Genomic DNA, 27,122 nt, shown 5'->3' with positions numbered 1-27,122 from the left:
AGGCACGTTCATTCGGTAACAAAACGCTGGTATAGGAATTCCAGGCTATTGAGAGCTCGTGGAAAAAAATACTGTATGAATTGCAAAGCGTTATTTCCGAGGCGAATGAGAACACACGAATGTCGCATGGAGCAATGACGTGACGCTATGCGCGCCGTTAAGTTATGATTTTATATTAAACTATCCATAGGCAAACGTAAAGTTTAATATGCCCAAGGCCGAAGGTATATGAAATCCACGTGTAGTATATGTTTTATTTGTATATGTATGTGCGCGCTGCTATTGGAAAGTGTTGAGTTGCGGTGGCGAGATGCAGAAGAGTGTTTCCAGGATTGCATTATCCCAAACCACCGGAGAAACGAGCCGAACATTGCATTGACGACACGTAAGGGATCCAACGTCACCACAACAGCTGTCCCCGGTGAGTATGAAAATCATAATTATAGATGCTTTGATTGATTGATTGAAACCTTTATTAACAGATTGCAGAATGGGTACAATACAGCACAGCTCAACACACAATTGGTAAGGGGATGCAGACCAGAGAGAGACTTTAGTCTTGTTTACATCAGGGTCCCCCATTTTCAATACCAGATTTGTTTACATCAGGGTCCCCCAGTTTCAATTTATCAGAACATATTATGACATACATGACAGACAGATAGTCAGTACTGCTACATCTATACATTTATGACATACCAGATTTGCAAATTCAGTACTTTTTGTGATACAAAAGGAGTCAAGAAAAGGGAGTCATTTGACGTAGAAACTGTACATATACACAACTATCAGTTACAGCAAATTACAACTATCTCAGATCACTTGAGTGTTTATGTTGCTTTAATTTACACATTATAAGTCACATAAAGCTAATTACAATGTCTGTTTCAGAATTATAATACATCTGTGGGCGTACCTTGTAGTCCACATAAACAGCGTTAGATTAGACTTTATAAGCTTTCAATGTTAAAAAACTTGGGCACAAACAACATAGATCATGTTTAAAAGTAAGATGTTTAGGTTATATTCACTTGAGTTAATGTGTTTATCTAAAGAACCAATGAAAGATAACTAGCCCTTTCCATTGTAAGACATTTTAAACATGATTCAAAATGTGTGGGTCCACATTCATATGATGCTTGTGTACATATGCGATATGATTGATAAATGATAACACTATCATTACATCCAAGAACGGGATGGATGAGATCTAGCTAATGTTTGTTGAGCACACAAACAGTCAAAGAGGATTCACCCAGGTCTTAGAAAAGAGTGGAAAATTAACATGTGTTTGTATTTACAGATCTGGCTCTGAGGCGAGATGCAAAACAGTGAATGACTACACCCAAATTGTATCACAAAAGACAAAAAATCCAACAATTTGCATGTCAACCGAGAGACAGTGCAGAGCTGAGAGACAATCGATTGACCATTTGGAACAAATCTACATCCAAAACACCCACATGTAAATTTCTTCAGAGTGGGCACTTGGGAGACAAAGCAATGCAAATGCCTGCACTCGTGACCACAGACTTGATGAACTCACCTGGCGGTGGATGGCAACAGAGAACCACTTAATTAACATGAATTAGTTACAGATGATGAATTTGCAGTTATGAAAATCTACCTAACTCCCATACTAACAATAACTAACCAGTCGTTTTCATCATCTCTTTTCAAAAGGCACATGAATTAGAGAAGTGCCCGAGATGAAAGATTAATGATGAAAACAACTACTTACAATCCCCTCCTTCTATTCTCTGTTTATAACCAATAACATGCATGACTTTCCTTAGACTATTCTTTTAACAACTAATACTTTCCATGACTGCAAAATTATCAACCACCAAAATTGCAGCACAATTATCTAAATGTACAAGATATCAACAACATTGATCATTTAGCTGACACTTTTATCCAAAGCGACTCACAGGTTCTGTACGACAGGACATCAGGCAAGGCACACCTCTATCAGCTGAGTAACAATGGTCATCAAAGTGTTGAGTGCTACAGTGTAGATTAGTTTATTAGGACAAATGCATGACAGTAAGGTTAGTTAGGGTTAGATGATAAGAAATGATTGTTTTTCATGCAAAATTAACTGGCTACCTAGATTTTATGTTTTTTCCCCATGCTATGCTATGATGAGCCACACTGAGATGTGAAGAACAACCGAGAAGTCATGGCGAGGTAAGTATCTTGAAGAAGCACACCATCGTACGCGGCCTGAGGTAAGATCAACTTCAATTTAAGACCATCAGAATATGAAGACAAGGAGCTATTTTATCTGATTCAAAACTTTGGCCATTCATTTACAAATTTTATTTAAAGCCTAATGCTGTAAGATCTAGTTAGATACAAAATCTGATAAAATTGTAGTGAATGTGACCTTCTTGACGTAAAGAATCACTGCTAATGCAATTGGCTTGCATTTCCTATTGTCAATTAAGTGATTTTATTTACAATGAATTGAATTAATCCCAAAATGATTTTCCACTTTAGCAGAAAGGCGTTGAATCATTTATGTGAGGAGTTTTCTAAGGCAGTGTTTATCACCCTCAGATCACGAATTGGTGAGAGGACAGGACGAGTGAGACGACGCGTGACCTGAACCACGAAGCTGCGGACACAACCAGAGGCGACGACAACAACCGTGGGAGAACCATCCAACCCAGCCCACAGACATCCCCAAGAAAGTGGAGCAGAGGACCACGAAGGAGACTGACCAAGGAGACACTGACGAAGAGGAGATCAACCTTTTGACGGCCTCCACCCCGGCACTGCAGACCACGACAGACCGAGATCAAGACGGAGTCTAACGTGGCTCTGTCGGACCACGGCGGGGAGCTGATCGTGGAGTCGGACAGCGGGATGGTGATCCACGAGACCCACGGCCTGGAGTGCAGCGAGTGCGGCGAGATCTTTGGCAGCATCGCCGACCTCCACCAGCACTTTGAGATCCACAAGGACATCAACCCGTACATCTGTGTCCACTGTGGCGAGAGCTTCGCCGTGGAGGCCAGCCTCAAGCAGCACATGAAAATCCACACGAAAGAAAAGGCGTACGCCCCCACCGGGGTCGAGATGGTCGGCAAGGGCGTCATCGACGCCTTCAACCTCAAGTCTCACCAGATGCCGGAGAAGCCCCATCAGTGCTCCGAGTGTAGCAAGAGCTTCGCGGCGGCCATCTCTCTCAGAGAACACATGAAGATGCACTCGGATGACAAGCCGTACAAGTGCACCCAGTGTAGGAAGAGCTTTGTACGCAGGAGGCATCTGAAGAAGCACCAGGAGCTCCACACACGCGAGAAGCCATACACCTGTGGCCAGTGCAGTAAAGGCTTCACCACATCCTCCAGCCCCAAGCAACACCAGAAGACCCACGCCGTGGGGGTAGTAGGGGACAAGCCCCATCGATGCACACAGTGTGCGAAATGCTTTGCAACCGCGGCTAACTTGAAGGAGCACCAGAGGGGGGTCCACTCGGGAGAGAAGCCGTACAAATGCAACATGTGCCGGAAGAGTTTCGTTCGCAAGCGCCACCTGAAGAAGCAAACCCATCACCTGCAAACGGGAACTGAAGTCCCCGACCATCAAGGTGGATTCCCATGACAAGATTGTCATCCGTGTGAGAAAGAGCGTCCTACTGACTAGCCACTACAACGGCGGGCCCTCGCCCTCCATCAAGTGGTACCGCAATGACGAGGAGAGGACAGCGAAACCAGCACAACACATTCAAAAACGCCCGCCCCCTCGCCCCTCTAGTACCGCGATGACGAGGAACGGGGGGGACCAACCACCACGTTCAAGAACGCCCTGACCACCATGTCTCTAGGCCCGATAGGGGCCAAGCGTGAGCACAGTGGCAGACATGTAATGGTGGTGGAGAACAACATAGGCTGCAGGAAAAGACCACTATAGTTGACTGCTACCGGTGACCCTTGACAAGGTACACAGGGAGCGGACGGCGACCTCCTGTAGGCCCCCTCTGAATGAACGACGACCAGTGAATGTTCCCGACTGCATCGTCAAGAAGAGACATCATCAGAGACCTGTAGAACAAGATACTTCTGAACACACATTGTCCACATTGTTATGTATGTATTGGCCCTGCCACACGACAGACCGAGAACAGATGATCAACACTTCACAGCAACTGTCAGATTCACAAACAAGAACTGTTTCACAGAGTTCATATGTATCTGGAAAATTATTGACTAGGAATATGATGAAATACAATCAGTAAGATTGCATTAACCAATTTTATAATGACAATGAGAAATGATCACAGAGTCACATTGCAAAATGGTATTGTTAAACAGGGCAGAACCAGTTGGATTGTTCCAAGACACCAAGTTGTTTGACCATTGATAGTATGCACCACAGAACAATGCATAACGATTATCATAATCACCTTTTATATTAACCACTAGGTTAACGGTTTTCAATTTTATTTTGACACATTAGCCACTAAGGTAATGTCTATTGTATATATTTATTTAATTTTTATGTGTTACTGTTTGGCCCTGCCACACGACCGACAGAGAACACCTTGTCAACAACGACGCAACATCTTTCAGATTAATACCTTCACAAGCAGGAAACTTTTCACACAATTGTATGTATCTGCAAAACGATGAACTAGGGATGTGATGAAAAGAAATCAATGAGAAAACATTAACAATGGTTAGTAATAATGAGCTAAAATGTATTGCTGAAGGAAGAAGTGACCACATGATCACATTACATCACATTAGAATTACTTAGGTTACAAAATTGTATTGTCAGACAAGAAATAATCAGTTGTTTTATTCTCTCATAGAAGAGGACATGCAATGTTGTTTTGCACCTGTATGGTGAACCATTGATAGTATATGCACTAGAATTACATACAGAAGCGATGCATAAGACGTTTTATCTCCTCATTTATAGAGAAGAAATGGAGAAAATTGCCTGATTCTAAGTAAAAACCAACAAAGCTGAGGCAATCACAGATGAAAGTGACACTCAAACTCAGATTAAATACAACTGGATCCTAAGTAATTTCATCAAGAATCATCACAAAATGTGCAAATATATATATATATATTTGTGAACAATTTCCCATAATCAATCATGTTAGTTTTATTAACCACCAGGTTAACGGTTGTTAAAATGTTTTTGTACACATTAGCCTTATGTGTAAATCCGATTCCTAATAATTATGAACACAATTTTGTTTTTTCACCTTGTGCACTCTGACCACACAGACAGTGCATGTATTTAATTGGTTTATTACGATGCCTGTATGCACAACGATCACATTAGCTCCCCAGAGTCACGACATGAACGACTGAAGGTATGCCAAGATATTTGCACAGCGATAGCTTCTAATGATTATGTTAATTGTTGTTTGATATCAGAGATGAGGACCACTCATTGATATAGGTATTTTGAGCGATTAATAAAAGAAAAGGGTGATATCTATTCCCACATCTCTGATATCAAAATAACACAGACCGCAGTCCAGTCGATCATGTCATGAATCATGTATGTAAATAATTCTATTAATCATGTATGTAAATAATTCTATTTTTAAACTATTATCCCCACTTTTACCTGTTCCAAACAATCCTGGTATATTATACATTAATCTCACCCACATTATAAGAAAGAAAAGTGAGTATTGTGGTATAATATGTCCTCATGTAAATATATCCCCCTCCCCTGTGTTCCCTTTACCTGTGCCCCCCCCCCCCCCTCTCTGTGGAATAAGACACCCCCCTCCCCTGTGTCCCCCAAACCTGTACCCCCTCCCCCCCATCTGACCTATCAAATGGGACCACACACCCCCTTTGTTGAACTATAAAGGGCTCCTCCCGACCACAATAGGGGCTTCTTACCTGGGTAATTTCAGCTGATCACCTGGGGCGAGAGCCTCAGCCATTCTCTCTATGTATTCTATCTGTTTGGTTAATAAACCTTGTTATTATCCAAAACCTCGGTTGACTGAGACATTCTTCATCAGGATATCCACAAATATCCCACACTACTCTTAGTACATTTTCATTAAATTATTTTTTAAAGCATCTTCATGGTTTAATAATGCAAACATATGTTGCAGGGACTTATTATAATCATCATATTGGCGTGACTGTATGCATCAAAGGGTTAAATCAAGCATTTTAAGTGCTTTAGAAAATGTCAAAATATTGCGATATATATTGTGTATCGTGATATGGCCAAAAAATATCGCAATATCATTTAGAGGCCATATCGCCCAGCCCTACTATAATGGTAAAATAGTTATTTAAAAATGTGCCCCTAAAAAATATTCTTTGCCCCTAAATTTCTCATTTAGGGGCAAGTGTGCCCCTAGTGAAAAAGCTTAGCGTACAGCCCTGTGTGTGTGTTCAAGACCGTGGGCTCTGAGAATGTTAAAACTTACTTTTTTCTAGTTTTTCTTTCTATGTTCACAGAAAGGTAAAGAAACAATATACGTTGTATTTTATGGCAACAACGTTTAGGTTTTGTTGTTTGTGAGATATAAACACGAAAAACGTCAGACAAATTTGATGTTTGGACTTCCGCTGTTGGACTTCCGCTGTCGGCAGCCACCGTCGGTGTAGTTTTATAAAATCGAGATGCAAAATCGAAAGCTTTGGGTCTCCTCTGTTTTAGGACTACGATTTCTTCTTCTCACGTCTAATTCGCCCGGTTTCTGGTCCAATGCCCCAAGCTTATTTTTTCACATTTCGCATACATTCTAAATAAACAACTAGTCAACAACTTACCCATAAAGATGCATAAAGACGGACCGACCCTCCGAGGCAGAGTCCAATACCTCGTTCATTAAATCCGATGGAAAGATCAACAGAGGCCATGTGTGTTGTTTATGGGCGTCACTCTCCCACCACCAACGGAAGCACTAGTCTTGATTCGCATGCAAATGTAATTCCACCCCCATGCAATGACCAAAGTCACACGGAAACAAAGAATTGTTACTATTAGAGATACAATAACTGTTCGCTTTTATAGTAAATATGTTCTTAAACATTCAATCTGTGAAAAAATTTTTTTAAACACCACCCGGAAAAAAAATTGTGATTTGCCGTCATTTCACTTCCGCGACTTGCGGGCGATACCGCTGGGCACGGTCACAGGCTTGAAAGGTTATACAGAGCTTTCTCTGTTTCTGCTGGGCAGGTAAACTCACACTTGCTACTGTAATTTCTTCAAAGTTGCCAACTGCAAAGTTGCCAAATTCTTTACTTGTTTGTTAGCCAGATATTCAAGGGTTTTAGCTATAGTCTCACGTTTCTTTATTAGTTGTCATATAAAAGTACAGAATACTTTTATATGAAATGTGTTTTCCTGTTCTGCTCCTGAGAGTGTGCCAGATAAAAATAAAATAGATACGTCAAAAATAGAAGTCAAAAGTACGTAACAAGTGTAAACAAAAGTGTTCAAAACAAAAGTGTTCAATATACATATATACAATATACAATACAGAGTAGAAAAAAAAATAGTAACTGAGTTACAACACAATATAAAGTACAATACAGAAAGGGGATGAGGTACAACTTGGTGCAATGAGGTATGAGTTGTAGTGCAAATCTCTTTACCAATAATATAAATATAAAGTGTGTTAAAGTGTCTAAAGTGGGTAAAGTGGGTGCTACAGTGAGTTGTTTATTTAAAGTGAGTGTGTGCGTGTGGATGTGTGTGCTGTGAGTGTATTTGATGGTTTGTTACATAGTGTTATTGTCATTGAGCATCCTGGTGGCCTCGGGATAGAAGCTCATTCTGAGTCTCTCTGTGCTTGCCATGAGACTCCAGTATCGCTTGCCTGACCGCAGCAGTTCAAAGAGGCAGTTGTTTGGGTGGCTAGAGTCTTTGATTATTCTCTTAGCCTTACCCATGCAACGCTTGTTGTAAATGTCTTGGAGGGTGGGAAGCCCACCTCCAATTGTGCGTTCGGCTGAACGGGCAACTCTCTGTAGTCTGCTACGGTCTTGTGCGGTGCTATTCCCAAACCAGGAGGTGATATTGCCAGTCAGGATGCTCTCTATTGTGCATGGGTAGAAGTTCTTAAGGATCTTCTGACTCACTTTGAACTTCCTTAGGCGCCTAAGGAAGTAGAGGCGTTGCCGTGCCTTCTTGATTACACTGTCAATGTGTGTGGTCCATGTCAAGTTCTCGGATATGTGGACTCCGAGGTACTTAAAAGTGTTCACTCTCTCAACCGGGGCCCCGGCGATGCTGAGGGGGCTGTAGTCCCTGACCCCGACCTCCTAAAGTCCACAATCATCTCTTTTGTTTTGCTGACATTCAGGGAGAGGCAGTTCTCCTGACACCACCGCGCCAGATTCTCTACCTCTTCCAGGTAGGCCCTCTCATCGTTTGCAGAGATCAGGCCTACCACTACTGTGTCGTCAGCTAATTTGATGATTGTGTTGTTGTTCCGCTGTGCCACACAGTCATGTGTGTACAGCGAGTAGAGGAGGGGACTCAGAACAGAGCCCTGGGGGGCCCCTATGTTGAGGGTGATGGATGAGGAGGTGCAGTTGCCTGCTCTCACCACCTGGGGTCTCCCCGTCAGGAAGTCCAAGACCCACTGGCAGAGGTCATAGTTCAAGCCCAGGTCCCTGAGCTTGGCTATGAGTTTGAAGGGGACTATAGTATTGAATGCTGAGCTGTTGTCGATGAACAGCATTCTCACATAGTTCCCCTGCCTCTTGTCCAGGTGTGATGCTGCTGTGTGCAGCACATGGGCTATGGCGCCCTCCGTGGACCTGTTGGGGCGATATGCAAATTGCAGGGGGTCCAGGTTGATGGGGGGGAGGAACAGATGTAGCCCTTCACAAGCTTCTCAAAGGACTTCATGGCTATGGAGGTGAGAGCTACAGGGCGGTAGTCGTTGAGGCAAGCGGGCGTAGATTTTTTGGGTACAGGGATAATGGTGGACTTCTTCAGACAGGTGGGGATGACAGCCTCTTCTAAGGACAGGTTAAATATGTCAGTGAATACCGGGGCCAATTGGTCGGCACAGACGTTTACGGACGAGGCCGGGGATACCGTCCGGTCCTGCTGCCTTCCTGATATTCACTTTCTTAAAGGTCCTCCTCCCCTCATGTTCTGTTATCCTGAACACTGACTTTCCATCAGCAGTGCCCCCCCCCCCCTCCATTGCAGGCAAGATAACTTTGACATTGGTCGATAATTATTTAATTAATTTCTATCGCAACCGTTATGCAATGGAAACACATGTGCCACTTTCCAAATATTCAGAAATATAGATAAAGATTTTATATATTCGTCAATTACTCTGTGATAAATGGGGCAGCCTATTTCTGAAAAATATATCCTCACCAGTTGAACTCCTGGGGCCCTCATTCACCAACGTGACTTACGCACAGATATGTGCTTAAGCTGTGTGTACGACCATTTCTAAGCAAAGAGTGGGATTCATCAATTTCAACTTGAACTTGACTTCGTGCTTATGTGTACGCACAGCTCTGAGCATGCTTAGCTGACGCCCAGTGGTAGAATATCGTTACTACGGCACAAGCGCTCCTCAGTACATGCATTCGTTTCAACGCGGAAATAAAGACACTGGCGCGTGTTCTGTATGACCCCCGTAATTCATTATAGTTCATTGTGAAATAGCGATATTAGTGTAATTATTGTCAAACCCTAAATAGCATGTGGAATAGGTCTTTCTCTCCGAATGAATGCAGGTTTATATATATAGCGTTATCGGGTGCACTGACTGCGCTCGCAGGAACTGTTTTCAGAGATAGCATCAGATAGGGATGAATGAATGAATGAGGGGCAGTCTAATTGCAGAGAGAACATAATATTAACTAGAGTCCACTACCCGAGACACCTCCTTCATTTGTACCGCAATTTGGGACCCAAATTGGAGCTATGAGCTTAAAAGCTTTTCCGTGCTTATTTGAGAAGGTCCAGCTGCAGAGCCGGAGATACAGACAGCAGAGAGACAGACAGACAGACAGATAGACACTGTTCCACAGTGTGTGTGTGTGACCACTAGTCTCCTAGTAGAGACCCCCCCCCCCCTCTGGACCACCTCCCAGTAGAGACCCCCCCCTCTGGACCACCTCCTAGTAGAGACAAGTTTTCTGAAATTTATGTTTATATATGCAAATGAGGCACTTCCCCATAAAATATGTGGACATTTATGGATGCAATAAGGCAAAATGAAGTAAAATGAACAACTAAATGTGTGTTATTGACGTTTTATTGTCACTAGTTTCATAGAAGACATGTTTAGGAAGCAAAATATAACAAAATCTCAAAATCAACAAAAAAAGTATATTTGCCTATTCACCTGCAGTGTCTCGCCTTAATCCTCATCTTCGTCTTCTTCCTAGAGAAGTCTCTACTAGGAGGTGGTCCAGAGGGGGGGGGGGGGGGGGCTGAGTCTCTACTATTAGACTAGTAGTCACACACACGCACGCACGCACGCACGCACACACACACACACACACACACACACACACACACACACACACACACACACACACACACACACACACACACACACACACACACACACACACACACACACACACACACACACACACACACACTGTGGAACAGTGTCTGTCTGTCTGTCTGTCTCTCTGCTGTCTGTCTCTCTGCTGTCTCTCTCAAAATAGTATAAGTGCTATCTTGGCCCTGAGAGTTGCTCTCCGGCTCTGCAGCTGGACCCTTCTCCAATCAGCACGAAAAAAGCTATAAGCTTATAAAACGATTTAATATGCTAAACTTTGTTTTTAAATTCTTTAATTCACTTTTGTTTATTTCATAAGGATTTTCCCAACATAATGCTACCTGCCCCGACCAGATCCGTGACTCTGTTGCGATACAGATGAATTATCTACTCAGAATAGTATTATAAAGTGGCTATCTTTTATGCTGTAGATCACTGCTGGTATGTGCGTGCAGAACCTTTATTTCAGCGGGGACTGTAGTATTTATTTGACGTTACTGTACAATATATGTGTATTAAAAGACGGAGCTGTCTTTTATTGTATTATAATAATTATTAATATTAAAAATAAATTAAGAAAGGCATTCTTATTCCAGCATGCATTAATGACACTAACGGGCAACGGCAAAACAGTGGTTAATGGTCTTTATTAGTGTTTGCGGTGTCCAGGCAGCAATGGTCTTTTAGGAAGTTAATAGATATAATATCCGACAGTGTACAACACCCTCGGCTTAGTCCACTTTTCCACATTTCTTGGGGGTGGTCCATTACCGTATATGGTTAATCGGGGCGGTTCTGGTATGCAAATACGTGAAAGTGTGCACGAGCCTCGGCGCAGGGCCAAGGTGATATTTATCATGACAGGTGTGCGTAGAACCTGCGTACGCACGTGTGGTAAATCCCGTTTATTTTGTGCGTGCACTCATTCTAAATTCTGTGCTTACGTGTGGAAATAGAACATTTTCCACGTCACGTTGATGAATGAGGGCCCGAATCAATGGCTTGTAAAAATCTTAATAATGCTAATAATGGAGGACCCTGTATATGCCCTGTAACTGAGGGGTACAATTCCCTGACTAAATTGATAAGTATGGTATCATTAAACCACTACCGCTTTATGTACTTTAACTACTGGCCACACAGTACATGATATAGATATGATGAACACTTTCCCACCATGAAACCAAGTCCACACAAATGTATAAGTCGAATATTTAATATATAGCAAAGGGTATATACAACGTTCACTTAATGACATTTATGATTTGAATGCACTTGTAAGGCAAATTAGTATTCGTAGGCAAATCAACATTGAATGTCCAATCTCTGGTTACGCAGGAAGCAAGTATACAACCTGGTTCTTTAGGGAACTATAGCGATGGTACTTAATGATTATAGCTGGATATACTAAAGGGGGGTCCTGCTGGTTGTAAGTCAGTAGGGGGGGGGGGTTAGGAGAGCCGCCGGCGATATCCCATCTGGCCAACGATTTCTTGGGAGAATTCAGAGTGCTGAACACGGTGCCCACAGAACCTTGGTCCACAGATGAATACAGTTGGGCCCTCTTGTAGACGGTAGCTGCCGGTCCACAACGAAGAGACGTGAGGCGACCTCACTCGGGGTAGAGCGCCGTCTCACCTGGACTCCTCTCGGGGGGTAGTTCCAACACTCACCAGTGTTGGCTGTTATCCATGGCATAAATCAAAGCACCCAAAGCAAGTAGATAATCCAAGCCGTGTAGGGCTCGCCGTCGTCCGGGTAAGGTAATCCAATGTGCAGGTCCACTCGTCCTAGCCCAGAACTCCTCGGATGAAAGCACCACACGTGGTCTGCCCAGCCTGGTTAAGACTCTAGATAACGCGAGGAAACGATGGGGGTACTACTCACTGTATAACTCTAACCGAACGATGCACCATACATAATAGACTATTATTAACTTAATAGAAATACGTCCCACTCGACGGTATAGTGCCAAACTATGACAATTCAACTATTAATCCACACGATGTCTCAATGCCATTCTGAGGCCAAGTTGACCATACTGCACCACACGTGTATCGTGGGTGAGGCTTAACGTCTTGCCACTAGGTTGGAGGGTAAAGAACTAAGGGACTAAAAGAAAGTTCTACTTTACTTGCGCCATATATATATGCGCTGTGAACAAATAGTACCATTCGTATTTCGCCAGACGTATTCCTACACGGAACCGGGCTAGTAACGACATGTTCGTCGGCACGATTGAACTTGAACCAAGGGGCTTGGCTGCTGGCGCCAAGTTCTTGTCCAATGAGAGAATGAAACTATTATGGGCTGTTAGTAGACTAAAGGGATATTCAGTGTATATGTACAAGGAATATACAAGGGATATCAAACGATATACAAATACTATTAAATATATATCCATAAATAAATATATATATTCGGTTTAATCTGATCCTTCACAACAGCCGCCCCCTAATTAGTCCCACCTAATTAGCTAAGCAGAGACAGATTAACCGCACTGTCTACCACTCAAGGTCCGCTGTAAGGGTCAGTCAACTCACAAAGTCGTGGGGTCATGGTCGTCATCGATAGTGTCTGGGAGTCTGGGCAGTTCTATTAGCCTCGCCACGGGTCGTGTGTAAGTTCGCCCTTGGACGAGCACCTCAGCTGCTCGGACCTTGCCATCGGCACCGGTGATCACTTTGCTTATGCGGCCAGCCGGCCACATAGCTCTGGGTAGTGACTGGTCGATAATCATGACGACTGTTCCTTCTGTCAAATTGTCTCTCTCTTTTACCCACTTCTGGCGGGTCTGTAGAGACGGTAGGTAGTGGAGTAGAAAACTGTTCCAAAACTTGTCAGCTAGTACTTGACTGTACCTCCACATTCTTCGGCCGTTCGCTTCTTCAGGCCTGTACATTGTCTGGGGTAGCGCGGGGTCCAGCCGCCCCATCAAGAGTGTGTTGGGGGTGACTGGGTCGACATCTGCTATATCACTGGAGACGTAGCCGAGGGGCTTGGAGTTCAATACTCCCTCGATCTCCGTGAGGACTGTCATTAGGACTTCTTCCGCTACAGTCTGGGCCCCAAGCACGGCGTACAGGGCTGTCTTTATAGAACGTACTTCTCGTTCCCAGGTTCCACCGAAGTGGGGTGCGTTCGGGGGATTAAACTGGAAGTCCATCTGGGATGGAGCGAGGTGGGTCTTAAGTTCTGGGCCCATAGCTTGGAAGCTCTCTCTCAGCTCTCTTTCTCCGCCTTTGAAGTTTGTCCCGTGATCAGACAACAATGTAGACGGTTTTCCTTTCCGTGATGTGAATCTTCGGAAGGCCATAAGGAATGAGTCTGTGCTCATGGTTGGAAGGAGTTCGATATGTATCGCTCTGGTGGTCATGCATTTGAATACAATACCCCACCGCTTCTCGGTTCCTCTTCCTTTCTTTATATACAACGGGCCAAAACAGTCCATGCCTGTGGAGTGGAATGGCTTGTCGCCGAGTCGGAGGCGACAGGGAGGTAGGTCAGCCATCCGGGGTATGCTGGGCTGCGCGCGCCACTTTCGGCAGTCTAGACAGGTTCGCTGGAAGCGTCGCACTGCTTCTCTTCCTTGAAGTATCCAATAGCGACGTCTGATCTCCGCGAAGACTCTCTCTGCTCCTGCGTGGTGTACATCCTCGTCGTATTTCTTTATGATCAGCTCTGTGACCTTGTGTCGGCTGTTCAAGACTATCGGGTACTTAACGTCATCCGGTAGATTGGGGGCCCTCCGCAGACGACCACCCACTCTGATGAGATTATGGGCGTCGCTCTCGGGTGCCAGGTGGAGCAATCTGCTGTCTGATGGGACGGGCTTTCCTCCCTGTAGACAGTCTAGCTCGTCGGGGAACGAGTCTCTCTGGGCTCGTTGTAGTAGAAGAAGTTCTGCTTCTTCGTAGTCAGCTGCTGAAATGTCGGCAGTGGGCTGAATCTCTGGGTGGTGCCACAGAAATGTCTTTAGTTGCGCACTCTGTAGGGTGAGGCAATCATCTATGTTGGGGTCTGTGGAGGCGACTGTGCTCAGTCCACAGAACATAGGTTACTTGTTCTCAGCCTCCTCTTTACTCGCCTCCCGTGGGGTGGGCGTAGGCCACTCTCCTTCCGGGAGCTTGAGGAACTCTGGTCCGTCACTGTAGATGTTGTGACGGGTGAGGTCATCTAGGGACATTCCCCGGGTGATGACGTCAGCTGGGTTGTGTTTGGTGTCCACATACCGCCAGCTCGCTGCTTCTGTTAACTCTTGAATCTCTGTGACTCTGACTCCCACGAAGACCTTGTATCTGCATGAATCAGACTTGATCCATGTGAGTACTGTCGTGGAATCTGACCACAAGATTGTTCTGTGCACCGGAATGGTGAGTTCACGTTGGATTAACGTGGCTAGATGCGCTCCTGCTAGGGCTGCGCAGAGCTCTAGACGCGGGATAGATTGTTGCTTTCGTGGGGCTATTCTTGAGCGAGCCAGGATGAAGGCGGTGTGTATCTCTCCTCCCTTCTCTTGGGCACGCAAGTAGGCCACTGATCCATAGGCTACTTCGGAGGCGTCGCTGAAGACGTGTAGATCCATCTTGCATGTCTCTGGCCTCACTGTGGGTGGGAAGTAGCTGCGGCGTATATTGACGCCTGGGAGTGAGCGGAGTTCCGTCTCCCACTCTCTCCATGTGGAGGCAAGGGGTGCGGGTATTGGGTCGTCCCAGCCCTGGTCCTTGTCCCATAGTGCTCGTACAATCATCTTTGCCCTGGTGGTGTAAGGTAGAATACATCCCAACGGGTCATATTGTCTGGCGAGTGTTCTGTACACACTCCGTCTGGTGGTCGGTATCGCCGTCGACCTTCCCTGCTCCGTGGTCAGGGGTTTGTGTCTATAGTGGAGCGAGTCTGTTTTGAAGCGCCAGACTAGTCCTAGTGTCATTTCTTGGGCTTCTCCTGGGATTGTCGCCATCCAGGTCTCGCTGCTGGCAGCCTTGTCCGCGGGGGAGAGGCTGCGCAATACGTGCGGGTCGCTGCTGGCCCACTGCCTGAGATCAAAGCCGCCTTTGATCAGAGAGGCGCGTAGCTTGAGTAGGAGAGCCTCGGCTTCTTCTTGAGTCGAAACGCTTTGTAAACAGTTGTCCACGTAGAAACTGTTCTTCACACTGTGTCGGACCTCTTCATCTGCTGCTGGGTCCTCTGCGACGTGTTTCTGTAGTGCAAATGTAGCACAGCACGGGCTGCATGTAGTTCCGAAAGGGAGGACTTCCCATTGATAGATGGCGGGGTGCTCATCTCCGATCCTCTCTCTCCATAGGAACCGCAGCAGAGGCTTGTCCTCCTCCACTAGTCTCACCTGCAGGAACATCCCTTTGATATCCCCGCTGATAGCCACCTTGTCCTGGCGGAAGCGTAGTAGCACGCCTAGTAGAGAGGGGCCGAGTGTGGGGCCGGGCAAGAGCTCTTTATTCAGATTTTGGGATCCGATCTGGTAGCTGCAGTTAAACACAATGCGATCCTTGCCGTTGTGATGGACCTTGTGGTGCGGCACGTACCATGATTCGGTCGTCTGATCGGCCTCTTTAATGTCAATCTTTGTCACGTGTCCCGCTGTGATTAGCTTCTCAATCTCAGCGCGGTACACACTCTCTTGAGCGGGGTCTTTGGCTAGGCGCCGCTCTGTGTTCAATAGATACCGCTCCGTAGCGTCTTTCTTTGCGTTAAAAAAGGTGGGCATTCCCTCTCGCCTCAGGAGTGGAGTTGCGTATCTCATCACTCCGCTGACTGTGACTCTCTTTGTCCCCTGCTCGAGGAGGTTTATGGCGTAAATGTCTTCTTTAGAACGAATGTCTTTCTTTTCGTTCTTAAAGGGCATTGTCTCTAGTGTCCATAGCCTCTCGACATGCTGCAGGAGAGTGGTGTCTTCTTCTGTCACTCTGGAGTGGAGGCAGCTAGTGGCTGCTGTTCGGTTAAGAGATTTAGCGAGGGGGCCTTGTAATGTCCATCCTAGGCGGGTCTCGACTGCTGCAGGACAGCCTCTGGGTCCTGTATGGACCCGGTCTATCGGGACTATGAGGTCTGCATGGTCGGAGCCTATCAGCAGGGTCGGGGTGGCGCCGTCTATGAGCGGGATAGGTAGTTGACGCAGGTGCACATATTTATCCATCAGTTTGGCGATGGGGTAGGTGTACTGTGATAGTCCTATTTCTTGGCTGGTGAAAGCATTTGTAATCCTATACCGTCGCTCTGGCTGCCCGCTTGCTGCGATAGTGAAGGAGACATTCTCGCCTTTTATCGTCTTTAAATCTCTTCTTATTGTCCGAATCGTCATTTGGTTCTCGCTCCCCCGCAGTCCCAGCTGGGCCGCAGCGGACGCGAGCAGAAGGGTCTTCTCTGACCCGTCATCAAGGACGGCGTAAGTGTCCATGACTTTATCTTGGTAGCTCAATGTTACACGGACTACCTTTAAGAGCACTTGGGCGCCGCTGCTGCTGGCGGGGTCAATGTACATGACACTTGCCTTTGTGCTGCTCGATGGTGCAGGTGCAGGCTTTCTTCTGTTACTGTCGTGTAGGACATCTAGGTGGGCTCCGTCACACCGACTGCACCTCTTCTTTAGGCGGCACTCGGCTGCCATGTGACTGCGCGCACATCGGTAACAGCGCCTGTTGGACTTTATCCATTGACTCACTTCTTCTGCATTCATCTTTGTGAACAGGTCACATTGTGACAGCCAGTGTTCCTTCTCGCAGTACGGGCACACCATCTTCCACTTCTCTTTTCTCGAGGGGGTACTGTGGTTCTTACTGCTCGGTACTGATTCTGATTGGTGCATGACAGTCACCGATCTTCTTCCATCGTTTATTCTCCTGGGTCCCTCTCTGGAGCTTGGTGTGCTCCGCACGAACGTATCCAGTCGTAGGCTGCTGACTTCTCTCGCCAGGAAGTCGGCTAGATCGAGGAGGGATGGTTCGGGACCGTTAGGATCACGGTGGTCTCTCTGCCGCCTGAAGCGCTCTTGTCTGGCGGGTGGCAGCTTCTCTAAAATCCTCTCGACGTTAGAGTTGGCGTATAGCTCGTGCATACCCTTTTCTCGTTGCGCTCCCAGCATCCCTACCAGGGACTGCACTTTTATAGACAGGTCGTCTAATGAGCGATTGTCTGTTGCTGGGGGTAGGCGGTCAATATGCCTTATCTCTTGGATTACGTAATCCCATATACGTCCATATCTCTGGTCCAGCGCTGCTAGAGCCGCGGTGTATGGGATCGTAGAGGTGGCATAGGCTAGCGCTATATTGTGCGCTCGGGGTACTTTCAGGTGCTTCAGTAATATTGCATACTTGTGGCGTTCATCAGCGACATCCACCATCATTGTCTCTAAGCACATCCGGAGCTCCGTGTACTGTGCTCGATTCTCATAGGTGAAGTCTGGAAACGTCGGTGTGCCAATGTATGACGCCGTGGATGGCTGATACATCGGCGAGCGTTGGGGGAGAGGCCTCCTAGGCGAGTCTCCTCTTGCGCCTCTCTGTGGGCTGGTACCGGCAGGGTACCATGGCCCGCTGGTCCAGGTGCTATTCCTCGGGGCTGGTTGTGCGTCATGCTCACCCGTGAATAGAGTCGGGGGTCTGTAGCGCAGCGCCGCGGGGGTATAGCCTGGGCTGTACTGGACCTCCTGGTCCGGTGGAGTACTGTGCTGTCGTCGGGCTTGGTTCTCCTCCTCTCCCTCTTCTTCTTCTATCAGGTCCTCTAGATCCTGTAGTCGTTTATTTAGCTTCTCCGCAGTGTATGCCGCTCCTTCCTTGTAGCTGGGTCTCGCTTGGACCGGTCGGGGAAGGGGGTCTGCGGGGGGTATAGGCTTGGTCTGTTGGTCAAGTTCAGGGTCGCTTGCTCGGTTAGGGGATGCTGCCCTTGACTGTTGTCTCGACGAGTTCCTTGAACCCCTGGCGGAGGGAGAGGGTGTTGCCTTGGTGATCAGCTGCTCCATTAGCTGCGCTTGTAGTCTGTCGCGCTCGCCCTGTAGTCTGTCGCGCTCGGTTTCGCGCTGGATGAGAGCGAGGTCGCGCTCTGCCTCTCTTTGGGCAGCGTCAGCGGCGCGCTGGGTGTCTGCTCGGTCTCTTGCCATATTCTCTTCCGTCTGAAGGCGTCTCATCTCCAGGCGTATGCGCTCTTCTTCGCTCCGTTGCTGCGTCTGGAGTCGATCGCGTTCACCCTGAAGTCGATCGCGTTCACCCTGGAGTCGATCGCGTTCGGTAGAGGCTGTCAGGCTGACGAGGAACGCCTGTGATAGCATCCTCTCCGCTTCGCTGGGGGAAGACGGTTGTAGAGGTGAGCCGCTCCTGGCTGTACTCGTTGGGGAGTCCTGGAGCTCTATCTCCTCGGCGCTCTCCTCATCTTGTTCCGTGCAGAGTTCTCTCTCTGTAGGGTTGTCTTCCTCCCGGGGCTGGTCGGGGACTACTTCTTCGGTATTGGCGGGGGGTAAAGGCATGTCAGCTCCCTCCTGGTCCCCACCGTGAGCTTGGTCAGTTACATTAGAACCCACTAGGGCCTCTGTGGTCGGGGTAACCTGGTCGTTAAGGTCAGACATAATTTTACTTTCTACTTTTACCGCGTTTACCGTTTGTCGAAGGCTAGGTAGTTGACTGACAGCGTAATCCTCTAAGTACTGAGGTGTCTGTCGTCTGCGCCGCGGGCGTTCTACGTTAGGAGGACCGTTTCGTGGAGTGTTCATCATAGGCCATTTCAATATTAATAACACTATATTAATATTACACTAGTTACCCTCCGGCTCGAAGGACCAATTGTAACTGAGGGGTACAATTCCCTGACTGTATTGATAAGTATGGTATCATTAAACCACTACCGCTTTATGTACTTTAACTACTGGCCACACAGTACATGATATAGATATGATGAACACTTTCACACCATGAAACCAAGTCCACACAAATGTATAAGTCGAATATTTAATATATAGCAAAGGGTATATACAACGTTCACTTAATGACATTTATGATTTGAATGCACTTGTAAGGCAAATGAGTATTCGTAGGCAAATCAACATTGAATGTCCAAGCTCTGGTTACGCAGGAAGCAAGTATACAACCTGGTTCTTTAGGGAACTATAGCGATGGTACTTAATGATTATAGCTGGATATACTAAAGGGGGGTCCTGCTGGTTGTAAGTCAGTAGGGGGGGGGGGGGGTTAGGAGAGCCGCCGGCGATATCCCATCTGGCCAACGATTTCTTGGGAGAATTCAGAGTGCTGAACACGGTGCCCACAGAACCTTGGTCCACAGATGAATACAGTTGGGCCCTCTTGTAGACGGTAGCTGCCGGTCCACAACGAAGAGATGTGAGGCGACCTCACTCGGGGTAGAGCGCCGTCTCACCTGGACTCCTCTCGGGGGGTAGTTCCAACACTCACCAGTGTTGGCTGTTATCCATGGCATAAATCAAAGCACCCAAAGCAAGTAGATAATCCAAGCCGTGTAGGGCTCGCCGTCGTCCGGGTAAGGTAATCCAATGTGCAGGTCCACTCGTCCTAGCCCAGAACTCCTCGGATGAAAGTACCACACGTGGTCTGCCCAGCCTGGTTAAGACTCTAGATAACGCGAGGAAACGATGGGGGTACTACTCACTGTATAACTCTAACCGAACGATGCACCATACATAATAGACTATTATTAACTTAATAGAAATACGTCCCACTCGACGGTATAGTGCCAAACTATGACAATTCAACTATTAATCCACACGATGTCTCAATGCCATTCTGAGGCCAAGTTGACCATACTGCACCACACGTGTATCGTGGGTGAGGCTTAACGTCTTGCCACTAGGTTGGAGGGTAAAGAACTAAGGGCTAAGGGACTAAAAGAAAGTTCTACTTTACTTGCGCCATATATATATGCGCTGTGAACAAATAGTACCATTCGTATTTCGCCAGACGTATTCCTACGCGGAACCGGGCTAGTAACGACATGTTCGTCGGCACGATTGAACTTGAACCAAGGGGCTTGGCTGCTGGCGCCAAGTTCTTGTCCAATGAGAGAATGAAACTATTATGGGCTGTTAGTAGACTAAAGGGATATTCAGTGTATATGTACAAGGAATATACAAGGGATATCAAACGATATACAAATACTATTAAATATATATCCATAAATAAATATATATATTCGGTTTAATCTGATCCTTCACAACACTGTCAAATATATGCCCATCAGCAAAATGTGTGTTGACTGCCAAGCAAAGCTCTCTCTGATCAGATATCAAACAATCCCCGCAATTAATGTGAGTAGGAAAGGAACCCGTAGTCTTACTTTTACCAGAGTTCACTGCCTTCCAAAACCTTGCAGGGTTTGCATAGGAACGGGTGATTAGATCTAGATTATAAATAGATTTGTCCTTTCTCACTGATGATGTGCATGTGTTCCTAATTTGTCTAAAAGATCCCTGATGCGTCTGGCAAGTGATTATGCTCCATCCCCATCCCTGAACAAAGCTGCTAGATCAGATGAGAACCAGGGGGTTACTCTATCTTTTAATCTGAGCTTCCTAATTGGAGCATGCTTATCAATGACAGAAAGAAAGGTTTTTGTCTAGTGTAGTGCCAAATCATCATCTGGGATTTCAGATGTACAGTGTGCTATTTCTATAAAAAACATCAATTATAAAGGCCTGTTCACTGAAATGTTTCATATTTCTCTTTTAAAACCATGTGAGAATTTGTCCTCGTAATCGGAGTGTGATATGGCAGTGGTCACTAATACCAAACTCAAAGACACCACAGACAGAAATGTGTCAACCCTTTTAGAAAGAAAAATGTCTATTAATTAAGATATGTTAAGATAAGATATTCCTTTATTGATCCCCTTGGGTTATGCTATGTGTGTCTCTGTGTGTGTGTGGAATGTGGGTGATCACGTGGTGTACAACAGGTGTATTCTATCAGGCCCAATCAAATCAAATGAAATCAAATTTATTTATAGGGCCCAACAACACACGTTAATGTCCCCATGGGCCGTACAGATCTTCTTTAAACAAGTCAAGAAGAAAACATAACAATAAGTCAAGAACAGAACAAGAACACCATAAGGTGCAAACATTTTTAGATGGATGCAAATAAATGAAAGAATGCAAGCACTCCCAGACATACCCCACGCGAAGGTAAGGAAAAACTCACTAAAACCTAACAATAGGGGAAAAAAAGCTCCACAGGCAGTGTGGAGGAGAGAAACCTTAGAAGGGCCATTCAAGGGGGGATCTCCCTTCTTAGATGTTGGTGATAGTAGTGTTGCAGACGGACAGTTGGTAAGCATGCACTCATGTGTGTAGTGGAACACAGATGAGTGCATGCAATAGCAACTGTACATTTTGAAAAATTAAAGATAGAGCTAATAGCGATAGCAACTGAACATTTTGAAAGATTAAAGATAGAGCTGATAGCAATCTATTTGAGGCACAGGGGCGGCGCAAAGAGGGTCACGTCCTCCCCGTCTTAGTCAAGGGACATTTAACACTCCGGTCGTTGCTCAGGGACAGCCGGAGACAGGGAGATAGGGGCGGCGCAGAGAGGGTCACGAACTCCCCGACATCATCGCGGGACATCCGGCACTCCGGTCACCACTACGAAACCTCCGGAGACAGGGGGGCACGCAGAGGGGGTCGCAACCTCCCGGCCTTCGTCACAGGACGTCCAACACTCCGGTCAACACTCCAGGACAGCAAGTCATAGGGAGACAGGGAGACGGGACAGGCGTTAGACGGCTCATGAGATTGTAGTAGGCGGACATAGCAATAGATACAAGTGGTAGGCATATATGTGAAAGGAGTAGATATATGAAGTAGGCGTATTATGTGAATAGAAATGGAAGTACTTAACCCAGCAATGAAACCGCATTGACTGTTAATCTGTTAACAGTCTGTTAATACTGTTAATCAGTTGACAGGACCACGGACAGATGGCGGTGAATAACTGATCCAAGGCCTCGGAGGTGCATGTAGAGCAGTCACTACAATCTTGGCCAAGACCCCGAGGCATCCATCACCTTAGTCAGCGCCAGGAGACGGGCACTCAGAGAGAAGGGGGGGGGGGGGGGGGGAGGGGGGGGGGAAGAGGGGGGGAAGAGTTAGAGAGTTCCCATGTTTGTGGTGCTGCAAAGGAGCAGACATGTAGTACCCTGTAGTGCCATGTAGTACCATGTAGTACCCCGTAGTGCCATGTAGTACCCTATAGTACCCTGTAGTGCCATGTAGTGCCATGTAGTACCATGTAGTACCCTCCTCAATTCACTCCTCTGCCTGTGGCAATAGTATCGCCCTTCCTCTACGTAACCATGTGATGGGGGATGATATCTGCCACACCAGGCACAGAGATTAGGTCTTATTGAGGAATCTCAATACCTCATACCTTCAAAATAAGCCATAATTTGTACAAATCGTGTGAATACTTTACTTTAATCTGTATTATTAAAGGTCCCCTATCTTATAAATGGCATTTTCCAGTGGTTTGCAATTGCATTGTTCTCTAGCAATCTGGGGTTGTACCAACACTGACTAGGTGTGAAATTCAGAGAGAGAGAGAGAGAGAGAGAGAGGGAGAGAGAGGCTCTCATATGGTGCGAGTCTCGGAGCGATCTCTCCTCTGTCTCTCCCCCTGCTTTTGACGCTCTCTCTCTCTCTCTCTCTCTCTCTCTCTCTCTCTCTCTCTCTCTCTCTCTCTCTCTCTCTCTCTCTCTCTCTCTCTCTCTCTCTCTCTCTCTCTCTCTCAAAGTTATCTGCCAGTGCAGGTGGGTGACTGTCACTCAAGGCGCATTGCGAGTATGGGCGGAGCCCAGGCAAAAACAGCTTGGAATCTGGCATAGTCGGCATTCACGCTGGCAGGGCAGAAAGTGGTGCACCAAAGTACTTGATTAAAAATACAATGGATTTTATTGAAAGGTGTGTTCCATAGACTCACAGGAATAGTGTAAAATTGCCCAAATAGTGAAATAAATAGCTATCCCCTTTAACCAAGATGATACCACAATCGTTTGTTTAGAGCTGCGGCGCTTCAAAGGCTTGGACTGTTTCTCTTATCGATGCATGCAGGACTACTGTACCCATTGTAACCCTAACACCCTAATGGGTTTTCTCCCTTTTAATGCACTTCATCTATGTATATGTTTACTATGTAAACTATTTATTTGATTGCATCACTATGTACATATTGTAAAAAAGTCTTGATGAGATTGAAAATGAGGGTGACCTCAATTGTCCTTTTCGAGAATAAATAAAGGTTTAAATATTGTTCATGGCTGATTCTCAAAATAGTGAAAATGTTATTATTTATCCTACAAAATTATGTCAAACTATCCTTGGGGAAAATAATAAAGAATTATAAAGAAGGTAATAAACATGAATTACATATCTGACATTATGGTCTCTGTTATTTCCCTCAATACCATCATGATGTATTTTTTTTACAATGATACCAAATTGATCCCAGAATGTTGATATGCAGTCACATGACCTAGACACTGGTAAGAAGTTTATCTTTAACCACAGCATTCTTATTATTGAGTAAATGGTGCTCAGGGGCGTAGCTCTTGGCACTGAGAATGTACGTGTAAGTGGGTTGAATCTTATACAACATAACGTGTCCGCTACCCAGAAGCAGTGGTAGCTTAATGAAAACGTTTCATCATCCCTGCCAGTAACCTTCACAGGTAATTTGTCCTTGTATGTCCATCAGGGACAGTTTCCGTGTGTCTTGGGTCCTTCCATTCACCCATTTACATTTTTGTAACCAGACATTTGTGCAAGAAACTTTTTTGGAATTTACTTTAGGATAACCATCTTCAGGTAGTGTTTCACTTATGCAATGTTATTATTTTAAGATTATGTTTCTTTTGCTTGGCCTAACATGACTTATGTGCACGGGTACATTCGTAAAGAGAAAGACATAATGTAGGACTTGATTGTTTTGTAGCAATTAAAAAAGTCACGTTTTGTGATCCAGGCTCTTTGTTCTGACATTGTAAGCTTTGTTCTCGCATGAGAACGTTTGAACCCTTTCACTACCACACTACAGAAGGTTAACCCTTCCACTACCACACTACAGTCTGATGTCGTGTGGCAGTGAAAGGGATAACCTTCTGTATTGTCGCAGTGAAAGGGTTAAAATGCTACAAATGTCTCTCCAAAACAAAGTACTTACCGGTCTCCATTCAACAATAATGACCACTTCCTGATCTGCTATCATTAGCAAAAGTGCACTGACCTGGGGTCATGTAGGCTACTACTCTAGCATTAGCCATAGCTAAGAGTGAGTTAGCTACCTTTTATCAATAGCATTAAGCAAGTGAGGCGCTATTTATAGCTTAGTGTTGTGTGCTGGGGCATGGACAGATGGCATTATCCTATTACCTGTGTTACTGCTCACTGGGGTAGGTGTGTCCAGATCTTAGTACACACACAGCAGACGTATACTACACCTGGACATGTTTCATTCTATTCACCAACCGTGAGCAGAGTTCTAAGTTACATTTGATTCCAGACAAAGAGAGGAGGACTGAGCACTCTTCACGGTATGTGTGATTTCTGTGATGTTTCTGCTGTGACTTCTGTGTTGGCTTACTATACAGCAACCGCCATCGCTCCGTGCGGTTATGTACCGCTCTATCCGCGCAGTCCACGTAGAGACCCTGTGAAGAGGGTGAAACCCTCAACGACTGTTCTGACAGTGGTGTGCCCTCTCTGAGAGGAGTCGTTGCCTGCCACCGCTGTACCTGACCCGTCAGTGACCGGGAGTCGTGTTGATTCTCTGCAGGATCCGCGACACGGTGAGCATGTTAAACAGCGTGTCGGGACACAGATCTTGTGTACAATGTGCTCTAACTGGGGCTTTCGCTGAGCAATCCGCTTGTACCAACTGCAAGCCACAGTAGCTTTGCTCAATACCTGATCAATTCAAATGATTTTGGTTCGGTTGGTTAGACTCCAAATGACTCCAAATAAGGTGCGGTTTCTAATCCTTTCATTGCCACACTACCAAAGGGTTAACCCTTTCACTGCGACAATACAGAAGGCTAATCCTTTCACTGCCACCCGACAAAGGGTTAACCCTTTCACTACCACACTACAGAAGGTTAACCATCTGTAGTGTGGTAGTGGAAAGGTTAATCTTATGTAGTGTGGTAGTGAAAGGTTAGTCTTCTCCTGTAGTGTGGTAGTGAAAGGGTTAATCTTTGCAACAATTCTATATGATTTCTGCGAAACATGTTGGTCACTTTATTAATTAATTGAGTTGTTTGGTTGTTGAAGTACACGCCAGCATTGTATTATATTATTCCCTCGCCTGATTGGCTATCCCATACCCAAAAGTAAAAACAAACTGGGCTGTACAGTAGTTAAGGTTCCTTACTAATTTAATCAAATTACTCTTCACAAGTGCCTGAATAACATTTTAGACAACACCCATTTCCCATACTATGGGACCTTTAATCTGTGGGCCTATTGTATTCTAAAGTGAAGTTAACTGTCATTTACCATTGTCAACCTTTTGTTCCACCTCTATCATTAAGCCTAATTACCAACATTATCCATAACCACGGCAAGGCCTATATCCGTCCCTTAGCAGTAGCAGCTGGTAACACTTTGCATATTTATGGAATGACCATTGTTATGTGTCCAAAACCCGAAATAAAAAACTAGTGAACTGAACTGAACTGAACTAAGTATTTTTACTCAAGTACTGTACTTAAGTACAATTTCAAGCTACTTGTACCTTACGTGAGTATTATATACTTTTACATTTGAAGCCTGTCAACTTCAAGAGGATGTAATCAGAGCAGCATAACTGGACACATACCTTCACTTTAACATAACCTTTAATCAGAGCAGCAGAACTGGACTGCATACCACTTTAACATGATTGATTGAAAATTGTAGATTGCAGAATGGGTACAATACAGTACGGCTCTACACACCAATTGTTAAGGGGACGCAGACCAGAGAAAGATTTTCATCTTGTATACATCAGGGTCCCCCATTTTCAATTCATAATGACATTTATGACATACACAACATACAGATATATATCATGACATACATGACATACAGATATACAGTACTGTTACATTTATGACATACAAGATAAACATGAACATGAACATGATTTGTGGAACTCCCTCTGGTGTTGTGGTCGTGGAATTCACTGACCTTTTGGCAAGTATTTCCGACATGTACATGGGTATCTTAGTGGTGTAGTGTATCTTGTAGACCAGGCCCATTGCAAGCTGCTGTACTCTGTCGTCTACTCTAAGCCATCCTAGGATGTAAAAATGGGCAGGGGGTGAGGTGGGTTTTAGGAGTAAGGTCAAGCAGTAGTCTGACCAGTTTGTTTTGTGATGTTTTGTAGTCTTGTTTTTAGTGCCTTTGAGGTGCTTTGGTAGCATGAGGTGCAAGCATAGTCGTTAGTACCCTTGAATAAGTGCTCCTGTTAGAGTCTTCAGGGTATTCTTGCTTACCAGAGAGGAGATAACATATCTTTAGAGGCCAACGGATCGAGGCTTGAATGCTCCCAAGCACTGGAATAGACAAACGTCATGTAGAAATGTGTACTTTTACTTTAGATACTGTGACGAGCCT

This window comes from Notolepis coatsorum (assembly GCF_963971535.1).
Source record: "Notolepis coatsorum genome assembly, chromosome: 18".
Taxonomy (NCBI): domain Eukaryota; kingdom Metazoa; phylum Chordata; class Actinopteri; order Aulopiformes; family Paralepididae; genus Notolepis; species Notolepis coatsorum.
The sequence above is the reverse complement of the archived record's forward strand: the minus strand, read 5'-3'. Positions refer to the sequence as shown.